The sequence below is a fragment of the Malaclemys terrapin genome, chromosome 4 (genome assembly GCF_027887155.1).
Source record: "Malaclemys terrapin pileata isolate rMalTer1 chromosome 4, rMalTer1.hap1, whole genome shotgun sequence".
Lineage (NCBI taxonomy): Eukaryota > Metazoa > Chordata > Testudines > Emydidae > Malaclemys > Malaclemys terrapin.
Genome location: NC_071508.1, coordinates 141,355,322 through 141,369,783, shown reverse-complemented (window position 1 = coordinate 141,369,783; position 14,462 = coordinate 141,355,322). Strand labels below are relative to the sequence as shown.

Sequence of the window (14,462 nt, the reverse complement as noted above, 5' to 3'; positions counted from 1 at the left end):
GAATTACATATTGCAAAAAAATTATGAAGTCATCAAACATTTCTCTACATACACATTTACATATTATTTACTTATGTAAAATTAACAAGGTTAGTCTACTCTCATGACACTCAATTCTTCAACAGATACTTCTGAGTAAGATGTAGCAGGAGGGATGCTACACTGTCCTTCTCTTAGACTGCCTTCTTCCTAGGTAATGGCGTGCTCATCTGCCTGAGGGTGAACACTGCAACTTTCCCCATCCTGCTCACCTCTTTCAACCTTGTGCTTTTTCCCTCAGCTCTCCCCTGGCACAGTGCAAAGCCAAGCCCTGTAGGTATTTCCCCCAAGCTATGGCCTCTCCACCACCTAGCCTGTCTCACTCGGACTGCAGTCTGGGAGGCAGCCAGCTTTTATTAAGTAAAAGAAAACCACTCAGGTGTAAAATCCACTGACATAGAGGAGGAAGTAGTAGTGGGGAAATTACATTGGGTGACATTGTATTTTAGGCTATTTTGCTCTGAAAGCTGCTTTCCAGTGTTGCACTGGCTGAGGACAACGAATTACTGTTTTCAAATTAAAGCCAAATATTATTTGTGGGATGATGCCCAGTTTGTGTAGTTAATCTCCAGTGATTCGTCACATCACGCCATTCTGTCACCAAGCGCTTCCACAATTAGAATAATAGAATAGAATCATAGGATTGGAAGGGATCTTGAGAGGTCATCTAGTCCAGTCCCCTGGACTCATGGCAGGACTACGTTTATTGCTTCCCGGCTCTTTGAGCTCTGGTCAAGTGAAAAATTTTCTAAGTTATATCTGTTCTAGAATGTGTGATCAGCAGCTCTGACATGAGTTTTTTTAAGCATGAGTTCTGTGTGGACCAGCCCCCTAAGGTTTGCATTTATTTTAAGTTTTCTGTAAGAAAAAGGTAACAGCTAGAAGTGACTCGGATCTTTAGATGGTTGCCCCGTCATAATATTTAGCACTTCTGTACTATGTTAGCTCTTCAAAATCACTGTGCAAACATTAAACAAACTTAATCTAAAGCCTTTCAGCAATTGAATGAATAGAAGTTGACAAAACAGAGCTATTCCCTGTTGTGTTCTCTGCCCCCCTGAACAAAAAGACTTCCCTGAAAATCAGCATCTTAAAAGAACCATTAAGGATCTTTCAAAAGAACAGTCCAACCAAGGCTGCTGTAGTGACACCCTTGTTATATCAGGTCTGGTGTTTGTTTAAGACTGGTGTAGAATGAAAGGAGAGCTTCCTGTTTTATTTGCATGTGTAAATCAAGCAAACCTTGCTTATTTTTTCCCTTTAAAGTGCTCAGAGTTTAGGGGAGGAAAGTGAATGAGATTCTGCTTATACTAGGTGTGAAAAAGCAGAAGGGACCAAAATCTATTCTCCCTGAAGTCAATAAGGCTATACAGGTGTAACTCTCAGCAGGAATTGGCCTGTGTTCTAATTCTCTTCTGAAATCACATTCCTTGTTTACCCAACATTTTCCACTTGGGAAAGAAGTTAGTTTGAGTTGGGGCAGAAAAATGAGGAAATGGACAGAACCTGCCTTTAGCCTATTCAGCCTGTCTTTCTATCATAGCCTGCTAAGAAGTGGATTTAAAATCCTTGAGAGAGAGGGGAGGGAGAAACCTACAACATTGTGTGTTGAGCTTCCTCCAGTGCTTTTGCAACCCCTTAAAAGTACAAAGATGCGTTGGCCTGTGGAACTAGGCTGAGCATAAGGAAAGAACTTGGTGGCCTGTGCATCCCAGTACAGAAAAATACATCAAAGAAAAAAATTGGATTTCTTTGATTTTTAGTACAGTTCAATACAGTATTGAACACAGTGCATCATACCTATGAAGCCCCTCGATGGAAGGTTCTGTAAAAGTTAAAGGACTGGTATCCAGAATGGGATGTTTTGCTTTGTTTTTCCTACAAATGTGTGGGAATTTGTTCCTTATACCCGGGAGGGGCAATAGTTCTGGCTGGAGCTGGATTGAGTGTGTGCAGGTTCTGTGCAAGCTTCCCCCCTACCGCTCTGGTACTGCCTCTTCCCCCGCCAGTCCCACAGGCACTCACCAGTTGTCCAGAAACAGGACCCAGCACACATAGAAGATGATGAGGATGGGCGCTAAGACCCAGGAGGCAGCGTTCTGGAGCTGTCTGATAGCCTCAGCCCAGGAGAGGGACAGAGGGAGCCTCCAGGGCCACCCAGAGGATTCAGGGGACCTGGGGCAAAGCGGGGGAGCTGCGGCGCTTGTACTCACCCAGCGGCGGTCCGGGTCTTCGGCGGCATTTCGGCAGCGGGAGGCCCTTCAGTCGCTCCGCGTCTTTGGCAGCACTGAAGGACCCGCCGCCAAAATGCGGGCGAAGATCCGGACCGCCGCCGGGACAGGGCTCGCGGGGCCCCTGCGGGGCCCGGGGCAAATTGCCCCACTTCCCCCCTCGCCCCCCCGGTGGCTATGGGAGCCTCCTCCTTTCCTGACAACTAAGCAGAGCTCCGGAGAAATCGGGGAGGGGGGGAGGGGAACAATACCTGCTCAAACTATACCCATGGCTGGCACGGGTTCCCGTGGTAACCGGATTTTTAGTGTCCGGTCACCAGTGTTAACCGGATTCTGGGCAGTGGGAGGTCCGGGAGATGCAGCTGGCTGCCAGCTGAGCTTCTTCCAACCCACAGGGGGCTGCTTTGTCTTTCCCCTCACCCAGCCTGGGCTGCGCCCCCTGTCTGACCAGTAGGGCCTAAAAATAGGAGGGCCTAAGGCTATAGCCTTATTAGCCTAATGGTTAATCCGGCCCTGGGCTCCCCACAGCTGCCCGCCCAGCTCTTATCATGGCCAGGCTGTGGCTCCGTGCCCCTTCGCCCCGCCAGCTGTAACCGGGTCAGGGAGAGCCGAGCGGGCAGCTGTGGGGAGCCTGGGTCCCTCCACCTGCCCTGGGCAGGGGGCCTGGGACAGGGGCAGGGGGCTGCTTTTGCCTCCACCTCCCGCGGAGCCCCCACCCGCAATGTTCCCTCTAATTTTTTCCATCCAAGCACAGAATAAAGTTTGTTATGTGCACCGAGGGATGTGTGGATGTGCGCCACCAGTAGAAACAAAAAAACCTAGATATAATATATATATTTTTAAAAGTTACCATAGTAATAATTACTCCAGCCAGGACAGGTTAGGCATTTTAGAACTCACGACTCAAAGAATTAAATTTAAGTGTAAGAGAAATAAAAATTATGAAATGCATAGACCAGTCAACACAGTAAAATAACACACTTTGAAAGAATCAAATTACAGAGAATATATGTGCACTGCAGGAAGTACCAAGAAGTAACAACAACAATAATACAAGTACGTGTTGGGAGGTGAGTGTGAAAGAGACAATGTGTGTGTGTAATCCAGAGACAGTGTGTGTGTTTGTAAGACACAGAGACAGTGTGTGTGGGGGGGGGGGGGGGGTGAGAGAGAGAGAGAGAGACTGACAGTGTGTGTGTGTGTGTGTGTGTGTGTGTGTGTGTGTGTGTGTGTGTGAAAGAGACTGGGTGTGTGCGGGCTGCTTGGGGAGTTTGTGAGAGATGCCTTGCACTGTCTCTTTAAGGCACTCACTGAAAGCTCTCCTGCTCTGTCCTAACTCCTGAGCACTGTCTCCCTTTCCCCAATCTGTGGAGATGGGGTACATGGGCGGGGGGGAGGGGAAGGAAAGGGGGGATGGAACAGGCGGTCTGATCCAGCTCTTTTGTTGTACACCCAGTGATTTCATTATGGGTGTGAATGCAAAGCAAATATTGGGCCTAAAGAAGATAACTATGTTAAAATCTGGATAACTTATTCCAGCCTGTGCTTCTCATATTACATTGTGTTCTATACCGTTCGTGTCAACGCCCATGAGGACGTTCCTCCTTTCTCTTTTACTGTGTCCTCACTGGACTTTCCTGATATGTCTATGGCTGTATATGTTATGCATCTGATTGAGTATGAAATACAGTCCTTATGGATTTCTTCTCTTCTTGCCTGTTGTACCTTTTGCGTACTGCTATTGCTGAGAAATGCCATAGTAAGATGTAAGAAAACTTGACTTCTGCACCCAAATTTGTGTTTACTTAGGCTAAAATATGACATACGATTAATTTTACCTTGAATTTTAATTTGCTCCCAAATGTACAATTAATCCTCCTGGATGACTGTCCAGAGCTTTATCTTGTGCAAAGAGGTTATTTTAGAGTCCCAGTCGTATACCAGCGGTCCAGGATTGCTATGCTGACTTAATTGAAGTTGGATCTCTTGAAAAAGTAATTTATAAAATACAGAATGAAAACCAGAGAACAGTGAAGGCTGGGAGAATTTTCATGGGCCACATTAAAAACAGCTCGAATATTAATCTTACTTATACATGACAACTTGCATCACCAAGCTGATGACAGCACAGCTTAATAGAACAGTCCACGTTATCACGTGAAAAAGATCATCGGACTCAGGTTCTCAGATTTATTTTATTTTGATGGTTTATTTGTTTGTTTTGTTTTTTGTTTTTTCCTTCCTGTCTCACATCTCATTTAAATAAATAAAAATAATAATAATAAAAAAACCCTAGGAAGATCTATAAAGCCAGTACCTGATTCTACTTCAGTTCCTTTCTTAAGACCCACCTCTGCCATGATATCTACAAAGTGCTACCAGCTGAGAGTGTGGTGGGCTGAAATCTTGTGAGGTATGAGCGCAGGTGGTATTCTCTTCAATTCTTCCTGTCAAAGGTAGGGGCCCAGGCAGAGACAGATGCATCATGGAGGTGAATGCCTGGCTGCGAAGATGGTGTCGCCAGGAGGGCTTTGGCTTCCTAGACCACGGGATGCTATTCGAGGAAGGACTGCTAGGCAGAGATGGCGTTCACCTTTCGAGGAGAGGAAAGACCCTATTCGGACACAGACTGGCTAACCTAGTGAGGAGGGCTTTAAACTAGGTTCGACGGGGACAGGTGAGCAAAGCCCACAGGTAAGTGGGGAACATGGAGACCGGGGAGATGGGTCGGAAACGAGAGGGAGTGTGGGCTATATTGGCAGAGAGAAAGGAGAGTCAGGACAAAACTGGGAGGAAAGATCAAACCAGTATCTTAGATGCCTATATACAAATGCGAGAAGTATGGGGAATAAGCAGGAAGAACTGGAAGTGCTAATAAATAAATACAACTATGACATTGTTGGCATCACTGAAACTTGGTGGGATAATACACATGATTGGAATGTTGGTGTGGATGGGTACAGCTTGCTCAGGAAGGATAGACAGGGGAAAAAGGGAGGAGGTGTTGCCTTATATATTAAAAATGTACACACTTGGACTCAGGTAGAGATGGACATAGGAGACGGAAGTGTTGAGAGTCTCTGGGTTAGGCTTAAAGGGGCAAAAAACAAGGGAGATGTCATGCTAGGAGTCTACTACAGGCCACCTAACCAGGAGGAAGAGGTGGATGAGGCTTTTTTCAAGCAACTAACAAAATCATCCAAAGCCCAAGATTTGGTGGTGATGGGGGACTTCAACTATCCGGATATATGTTGGGAAAATAACACAACCGGGCACAGACTATCCAACAAATTCTTGGACTGCATTGGAGACAACTTTTTATTTCAGAAGGTTGAAAAAGCTACTAGGGGGGAAGCTGTTCTAGACTTGATTTTAACAAATAGGGAGGAACTCGTTGAGAATGTGAAAGTAGAAGGCAGCCTGGGTGAAAGTGATCATGAAATCATAGAGTTTGCAATTCTAAGGAAGGGTAGAAGGGAGAACAGCAAAATAGAGACAATGGATTTCAGGAAGGCAGATTTTGGGAAGCTCAGAGAGCTGATGGGTAAGGTCCCATGGGAATCAAGACTGAGGGGAAAAACAACTGAGGAGAGTTGGCAGTTTTTCAAAGGGACACTATTAAGGGCCCAAAAGCAAGCTATTCTGCTGGTTAGGAAAGATAGAAAATGTGGCAAAAGACCACCTTGGCTTAACCACGAGATCTTGCACGATCTAAAAAATAAAAAGGAGTCATATAAAAAATGGAAACTAGGACAGATTACAAAGGATGAATATAGGCAAACAACACAGGAATGCAGGGGCAAGATTAGAAAGGCAAAGGCACAAAATGAGCTCAAACTAGCTACGGGAATAAAAGGAAACAAGAAGACTTTTTATCAATACATTAGAAGCAAGAGGAAGACCAAAGACAGGGTAGGCCCACTGCTTAGTGAAGAGGGAGAAACAGTAACAGGAAACTTGGAAATGGCAGAGATGCTTAATGACTTCTTTGTTTCGGTCTTCACCGAGAAGTCTGAAGGAATGCCTAACATAGTGAATGCTAATGGGAAGGGGGTAGGTTTAGCGGATAAAATAAAAAAAGAACAAGTTAAACATCACTTAGAAAAGTTAGATGCCTGCAAGTCACCCGGGCCTGATGAAATGCATCCTAGAATACTCAAGGAGCTAATAGAGGAGGTATCTGAGCCTCTAGCTATTATCTTTGGAAAGTCATGGGAGACGGGAGAGATTCCAGAAGACTGGAAAAGGGCAAATATAGTGCCCATCTATAAAAAGGGAAATAAAAACAACCCAGGTAACTACAGACCAGTTAGTTTAACTTCTGTGCCAGGGAAGATAATGGAGCAAGTAATTAAGGAAATCATCTGCAAACACTTGGAAGGTGGTAAGGTGATAGGGAACAGCCAGCATGGATTTGTGAAGAACAAATCATGTCAAACCAATCTGATAGCTTTCTTTGATAGGAAAACGAGCCTTGTGGATAAGGGTGAAGCGGTGGATGTGGTATACCTAGACTTTAGTAAGGCATTTGATACGGTCTCGCATGATATTCTTATCGATAAACTAGGCAAATACAAATTAGATGGGGCTACTATAAGGTGGGTGCATAACTGGCTGGATAACCGTACTCAGAGAGTTGTTATTAATGGTTCCCAATCCTGCTGGAAAGGCGTAACGAGTGGGGTTCCGCAGGGGTCTGTTTTGGGACCGGCTCTGTTCAATATCTTCATCAACGACTTAGATATTGGCATAGAAAGTACGCTTATTAAGTTTGCGGATGATACCAAACTGGGAGGGATTGCAACTACTTTGGAGGACAGGGTCATAATTCAAAATGATCTGGACAAATTGGAGAAATGGGCTGAGGTAAACAGGATGAAGTTTAACAAAGACAAATGCAAAGTGCTCCACTTAGGAAGGAAAAATCAATTTCACACATACAGAATGGGAAAAGACTGTCTAGGAAGGAGTACGGCAGAAAGGGATCTAGGGGTTATAGTGGACCACAAGCTAAATATGAGTCAACAGTGTGATGCTGTTGCAAAAAAAGCAAACATGATTCTGGGATGCATTAACAGGTGTGTTGTGAGCAAGACACGAGAAGTCCTTCTTCCGCTCTACTCTGCTCTGGTTAGGCCTCAGCTGGAGTATTGTGTCCAGTTCTGGGCGCCGCATTTTAAAAAAGATGTGGAGAAATTGGAAAGGGTCCAAAGAAGAGCAACAAGAATGATTAAAGGTCTTGAGAACATGACCTATGAAGGAAGGCTGAAAGAACTGGGTTTGTTTAGTTTGGAAAAGAGAAGACTGAGAGGGGACATGATAGCAGTTTTCAGGTATCTAATAGGGTGTCATAAGGAGGAGGGAGAGAACTTGTTCACCTTAGCCTCTAAGGATAGAACCAGAAACAATGGGTTTAAACTGCAGCAAGGGAGGTCTAGGTTGGACATTAGGAAAAAGTTCCTAACTGTCAGGGTGGTTAAACACTGGAACAAATTGCCTAGGGAGGTTGTGGAATCTCCGTCTCTGGAGATATTTAAGAGTAGGTTAGATAAATGTCTATCAGGGATGGTCTAGACAGTATTTGGTCCTGCCATGCGGGCAGGGGACTGGACTCGATGACCTCTCGAGGTCCCTTCCAGTCCTATAATCTATGAATCTATGAATCTATGATCATAGGCTCATTTTAGTGTTACCTCATCCTTCCATCCCTTCCATTTGTTCCATCCACTTTAATCATAACCTAAGCCCTCCCTGGTCCCGAAATCAGTGGCACTACACACATGCATAAAGTTACATACATGCATTAGTGTTTGCGGGATCAGGGCCCTAGAGTGTGAACTCTGGTGCAGGGACTGTCTTCTGACTGCATACTAGAATAATGCCAAGCACAATGAGGCTGTGTTCTTTGACAGGTCGGTACTCCAGGCACCACTGCAATATAAGTAATAATAAGGGGGGGAGGGATAGCTCAGTGGTTTGAGCATTGGCCGCCTAAACCCAGGGTTAGGAGTTCAATCCTTGAGGGGGCCACTTTGGGATCTGCAGCAAAATCAGTACTTAGTCCTGCTAGTGAAGGCAGGGGGCTGGACTCCATGACCTTTCCCTTCCAGTTCTAGGAGATGGGACATCTCCATTAATTTAATTTTAAAAATCTAGTGTCTTACCATGTCTTATGTGCCAGTTAAAAATGGTCTTAGTACGTTTATGCCTTTGTGTATACATCTTATTATTTTTGCATATTCTGTGTATTTGTTAAACGCATCAATAATGAATACAATTTGTGAAACAAGACTGCACATTTTTAAATGCAGGTTCTGTCTCTCCAGCACCATTGTGAAAAGCACATGCCTGTTCCCACTTCTGAGAATGTTTTAATGTTGATGATTAAAGAGGTCTAATATTATTTGTGTGCCTATGTTTTTGGGTGGGGCGATGCAAGTTTTTTTTGGGGGGAATCTTTAGCCTTCTGGATTATGCAAGTTAAAAGGGATGCTAATTTCTTTGGCGTTTCCAGCAGTTAGAGAAAGAGGAACCCGGCTGCAGGAGCACCGAACAAAGAATTGCTGTCTGTTATTAGGGAGGCAGTTATTACAACAGCAGCTGACAGCTCTGTCTCTGTCTTTCTGGCATGAGAAACTGCTGTGGATTTCACCGCGTTATTTCTAGTGAATGACTCCGTTATTGTGGCTGATTAGCCTAGTGAACTGTGTGCACTGCGTTTTGATCTGTCCTTCCCGAGCTCAATTGTTTGCCAAGCCCCGAACAGGGAACTTTTCCGTACAAATCTTTGCTCTAAATAGCACGCGGTTTCAGGGTAGCCCTCCCCAACCCCTGCCAAAGGGAAGCGGCGTGCTGTCAATGTCAACTGGGTAGTGGAAGGAACGGAGAAGTAGTTGGGAGGAAAATAAAATCAGGGGCGCTTGTTGCGCACCAAGAAGGCAGAGCTGGGCCGCGCCTGGTGCATTGGAAGGGGGAATTGGGGCCAGGGTGAGTGACCCTGTTAGGGCAAGGTCCCAGTGTGCACAGCAAACTCTTCCTCGGGTAGGTTTGGGCCAGGTGGGAGCGGGTGAGAGGGTTGCCATCCCTCTAGGCGTGTCTGGGAGGCTCCAGGAATTAACAATTCATCTTTAAAGATTGTGTCATGTGATGAGGCCTCCAGGAACAGTCCAACCAAAACTGAGGTTCCTAAGGCGGGGGAGGGGGGTGCTGAATGACAAAGGGCAGTCCCGCTGCACCAGCCAGCCCCATTCTCCCTGCCAGGCACGCTCCCCTCTGCTGCAGCGTGCCCACTGGGGAAGCATTCCAGCTGGGGCTGGGGGCAGAGGGGGCTTGGGAAGTGTAGTCCCTGCTGGAGCGCGGCCGTGGGCACGGCAAGGCGACGCCGCACTACAACTCCCAGCAGGCGCTGGGCCCCCCGCACCCATCGAGGCCAGCGCATGCGCAGTCCCGGCCCCCTTGTATCCTATCAGGCCGAGCGGGGATGATGTCACCTGCAGGCTGGCGAGCGCACGGGCGGCGGGGACGCGAACTGGTGGAGCGGCTGCTCGGGTAGGCAGGGCTCCGGAGCTGGCCGCTAAGGATGCCCGGGGTCTGCAGGTAAGTGCGGGCGGCGGCTCTCGCTCTCCCGCCGGGGAAGCGCCGGGGTGGGCTGGGCGGGGCGAGCCCCGGGCGTGGGGGGCTGCGCTGAGCCGGGCTCTCGCTCCCAGCCCGGGGGAGTCGGTCAGTGCTGAACCGGCCGCTCAGGTTGTGGGTGGGTGGGATCGCGAGAGGACAGCTCCGGGTCCGCGTCCGCGGGTGGCTGCCGGCCGGCCGGCGCGGAAAATGGCTGATCGCAGGCGGGTTTTGCAGGGATGCCCCCTCGCCAACGGGGCGAGCTTTAAACCCCCGGCTCCTGGGAAGCAGGGGACGGGGGAGCTGCGGGAGCGACCCTCCTGCCGGGCTGGGCGAGCAGCTGGGGCCAATCAACCCCCCGCCTCCTCCGGGCGGCAGCTGCATCTCCGCCGGGGGCCGGCTAACAAAGAGGGCAGATGCGAGGGACGTTCCCCTCGGCTCCGGCTTGGGCGCTGCCCCCGGAGCAATGGCCCGCGGCCGGCCGGTCAAGGTGCAGTGCCGCGGCGAGCTGTACCTGGGCGTTAGGGGCGCCTGAAGCGGAGCGGCCAGGCTCGGGCGGCCGAGCTCCGAGGGGGTGTGGCACCGGGGCGCCTCGGACCCCCGTAGGGGGGTGACACCCGCATGGAGGGGGTCGGGGGACGACTGCCTCTCGCTAGGATCCCACCCCCTGCAATGCCCTGTCCAGCCCGCTGTCCCCACCCTGCCGAGCTGGGCGAGCCCAAGGCAGGGCTGGGGCTTGGCCGCGTCTCGCTTCTGCAGCCAAGTGCCGGCGGCGGCCCCGGGGAAGCCGCTGGCTGGCTGGGCGGAAAAGAGGCGAATCAGGTTTCCCCAGTGGGTGACACTGAAACTGCGGCTGGGTTTCCGCTCCCCGGGCGGAGGGCGAGGGCGCCGGGCTCCCGTGGGATCGAGCTCCTGGGGGCTCGCTTTGGAGCCCCGCCGGGGCGGGAGATCAGCAGTGAGCCGGGGGGCGCTGAAGCCCCGGGCAGGGAGGAGCGGAGAAGCACCTGGGCTTCTGGTTGCTCCGCATCCTGACTAGTTGTCGTCAAATCCGGAGTGAGCTGGGCTGCAGGAGAGTGTGTCTGCACCAGCAGGGGAGATGGGGGGGGTATTATGAATCTGGTTGCTATGGTTACTCCTGCCACTGGAGCCTCCAGTATTTCCTCTGCTCTGTCTTTTAGATGGGGCAGGGGGGTTCTCTTGCTGATAGCTGGGGAGGGTGTGGCTAGTGGGTGTGCCCAGTGCTATGCCCATTAACCTAGGGGTGTGTTTCCTACCGTGGGGGTTGACCTCCCAGAATACTGGAGGAAGAACAGTGGGGCTGGAGTAAACCACAGAGCCCTGGATCTGCCTCCCCATTGTACAGACTGTGGCTTGTGAGTAAAGCAGCCTTGGAAGCCAGCCGCCTTCTGCTCCCACTGTATCCCCATGAAACTGGCCAAAGGAAGGTATTGACATGGCTGTAGGCTCAAGCAGTGACTCACTGGCTCAAGCTCCTTGCCTTGGTTTGTTTGGGCATCTGTGTTCTGGTCCACATGGAGCCACCAATGAACCCCTTGCCTCTAGCTGGCAACCTTCTGCTGACTGGAGAGGGGAAGCCAGTGAATGAGAGAATAAAAATGAACAGCCGGGAGAGGGGAGGATGGGAGAGGGAAACTGAGCGTGGTTGCTGCAGGTGGACAAGTCATGAGTTGAGATGGGTTGGGGGAAGTACATGGTATCCTCTGTCAGTGGGTTGGAAACCACTGGCCTAGCTTTTTCTCTTCCTCCCTCTACTTACTGCTCCCCCTTGGTTGCTCTCGCTCCTTTGGGGGAGTGAGGATGCTGTGCCTACCTGTTTCTCTAATGGCATCTGAATAGACATGTAGGGAACATGCACGATACCCCACAGGGTGTTTCTGTTTATCCTCCTGCTGACACAACCACTTACTGATGACTTGCGTCAAGAGGAGTGTGAGTTGTAGGCTTTTAAACATGATTTTTACAGACACAAGATCTAAAACTTGCGTTTCAAATACACTTTTCCTAAATCTCCAGTTGTCTGACTGGGGGTTGGGACAGTCTGAGATACATACTGTTGCTAACAGAGTAAGTGTCAGCATTTATGGAGTATGAGGAAGACTTCCTGTCACTTTGCAGAACGAAAAAGATAAGGTCCCCTCCTCTGAGGACTTTACAGTCTAACTCAGCATTACAGTAGTGTGTGGTGGAGGGGATTGCTGTGCATACTAACTGTTGTTGCTGTTTGTATTGCCACAACGAGGATATTGTATTGTCATAGACCAGGATCCCATTGTGGTAGGTACTGTACAAACAGAACCAAAGAGGGTCCCACCCCAAGGGGCTCACAAACGAAGTTATGAAACGCCAGTGTTAGAGGGAGAAATGGGTGTGTGGTTCATGCGTAAGACTGGTGATCTGGGATCTGCCGCAGATTTGCTCTGTGATCTGGGGTAGTCACTCAAACCCCAGTTTTCAACAGTGTCCGTTCATTTTGGATGCTCCCATTTTTCAATGACTAATTTAACATCGAGGACCTGATCTTTGTTGGCTTTTTTTTTTTAATGTTCTGTTTTTTAGAGGTGCTGAGTGCCTGGACCCCCAACACCTCTGAAAAATCCTGATCCCATGGAAGTCAATGGCAAAATGCTTATTAGCCCCAATGAAGTCAAGATTTCATCCTTAGTGTCCACAGATGAATGCCTAAAAGTAGTAGCCACTTCTGAAAATGCTGCTCATACAGTGTTGGACATTACAGCTTATGTGATAGGGAATGTTGAGAGAGTGCTGGGGCGTAAATAACAAAAAAGTTAAGAAGTATAACTTCTATTCCTCGCTTCCCCTCTCATATTATATTAAACAACTCAATGTACCAAAGGAAATCTCTCTCCCACTCACATACCTCCTCAGTTTGAGCCTTGAGAATATCTGCTAGTAAAGTAAAATGCCAAAAGATCTCTGGAGGACGTTAAAGATAGAAGATCCATTGGTTCCAACAAGTCCCACTTTCTCTTGTGTGGCTAGATACCAGACAGAGAGGAGAAAGAAGAGGTGTAGCTGTTGGGGCAATGACCCAGATGATGATAGTCAGAAGAAGGCAAAATTATAGTTGTTTCATTTTCTAACTTGAATCTCAAACCAGTCATGATCCACCCAGATGCCACAGCTGTCCTGTTCTGCCAATTTGTCCCCTAGAGGTTGATTTTGATATTGCATGCTAAATCTCTTGATACTGATTGTTCCAATTCTTTGTGAGCCATAAATATGTCTCCTTTCACTTTCTGCAAGTGAAATTTACAAACTACATTTCTTCATAGCAGTGAGTTTCTGCAAAGGGGATCAGTGAACCGTCTCCCTGCAAGCACTGAATTTGTCAGTTTCATGATGATTAAATTAGTCCCACGGTGTCAGAATCTGTTACCTGAGTCGGATCAAATTTGCCCCTCAAACTGGCAGATTGAACTATGTATGGTATTTACTTTTAAGCCAAACATGCACATCCCATATTACTCTCTTGATTAATCAATCACAGAAGAATAGGAAAACCCCAAGTATAGTACAAAACATGCAAGTATTGTCTACACTGAATATGTTCTGTTTGCAATTGCCTTATATTGGAACAAATCAGCAAAAGGAACGTCAAGCTTTTCAGTTCATTTTGTAACTATGGCCGTAGTCTTCCAAGGTGCGACTTCAGTGGCAGCCGAAGGCACTCAGTGCTTCATGGTTCTGTGCCCTGTTTGTCCTGGGTTTATCTGTGGATGGAGTCAGTCCCTTCCTCTGGTGTTGCTATAGGAAGTCCTTCAGATTCCATCAGCAAACCAGGCGTACATCCACTTCTAGTATCTGATTTAGATCCTGTGCTGGCCCAGTGAAGTAAACAGGATGGGTAGAGTGTAAGGTAGTGTAGAATTTGTTCCTTAATGCTTGAAACTGAATAAAACCAGTCGTGATCTGAGGCTCCTTTTTCCCCTTGCTTCCAGTGAGGGAATGTAGCGGGAAGATGCCCTCTTTCAGTTCACTCCCTGCTAACACTTCTGTGGCACTCTAGACAGCCCTTCCCTTAGATTCAGAAGATGGGAAGGGGGCGTGGGCGAGACAGCAAGTCTGACTGGGTTATGTTTATCTCTTTGCTTGTTTCCCTTCTGAGCTGTCATTGTTTCTATTCACCTCCCAGCTGAGAAGTCCCTCCTACTGAAAACACTCAGGAGGTGCAAAGATATTCAGTATTCGGGGCTTCTTGCAAGTCTTGTTTACCTGCTGGTCAGGAGCATAACCCCTGCAGTGTAGATTCCTCCAAGTGCCGTGACTTCCGCGACTTGCTTGCCCTTTACATGCTCTATCAGCTGTTGAAAAAACCAGCGGGAACCTGGCAGGGGAAGGGGGGCTATGGAGTGTCACAAGCAAAAGTTTAGGGGTTTTTTTGGGGAGAAAAGGAGCAGAATGCGTGTAGTTAAACTTATCTTATATTCCCTGATAAATATGCAACTCTTGCTGGGCTTTTTAGTGGAAACACTTTTACCCCAAAGTTGGAAGCCTTGGAATTGAATAAAGCCTCCACATTATTATCTATTTTTTGTGGGG

General features: G+C 48.2%; 1 protein-coding gene across 2 annotated transcripts in view; it reads left to right on the top strand.

Moving 5' to 3' along the window:
• The first annotated feature begins 9,745 nt into the window (after window positions 1-9,745).
• Window positions 9,746-14,462, top strand: part of DAAM1 (dishevelled associated activator of morphogenesis 1) — a 183,002-nt gene continuing 178,285 nt past the window's right edge. Inside the window, exon 1 of one of the 2 annotated variants that reach the window (XM_054026064.1) lies at window positions 9,746-9,866. The gene's annotated coding sequence lies outside the window, so the exon portion shown is untranslated. The remainder of the gene's footprint in view (window positions 9,867-14,462) is intronic. The other variant, XM_054026065.1, reaches the window with a different exon arrangement.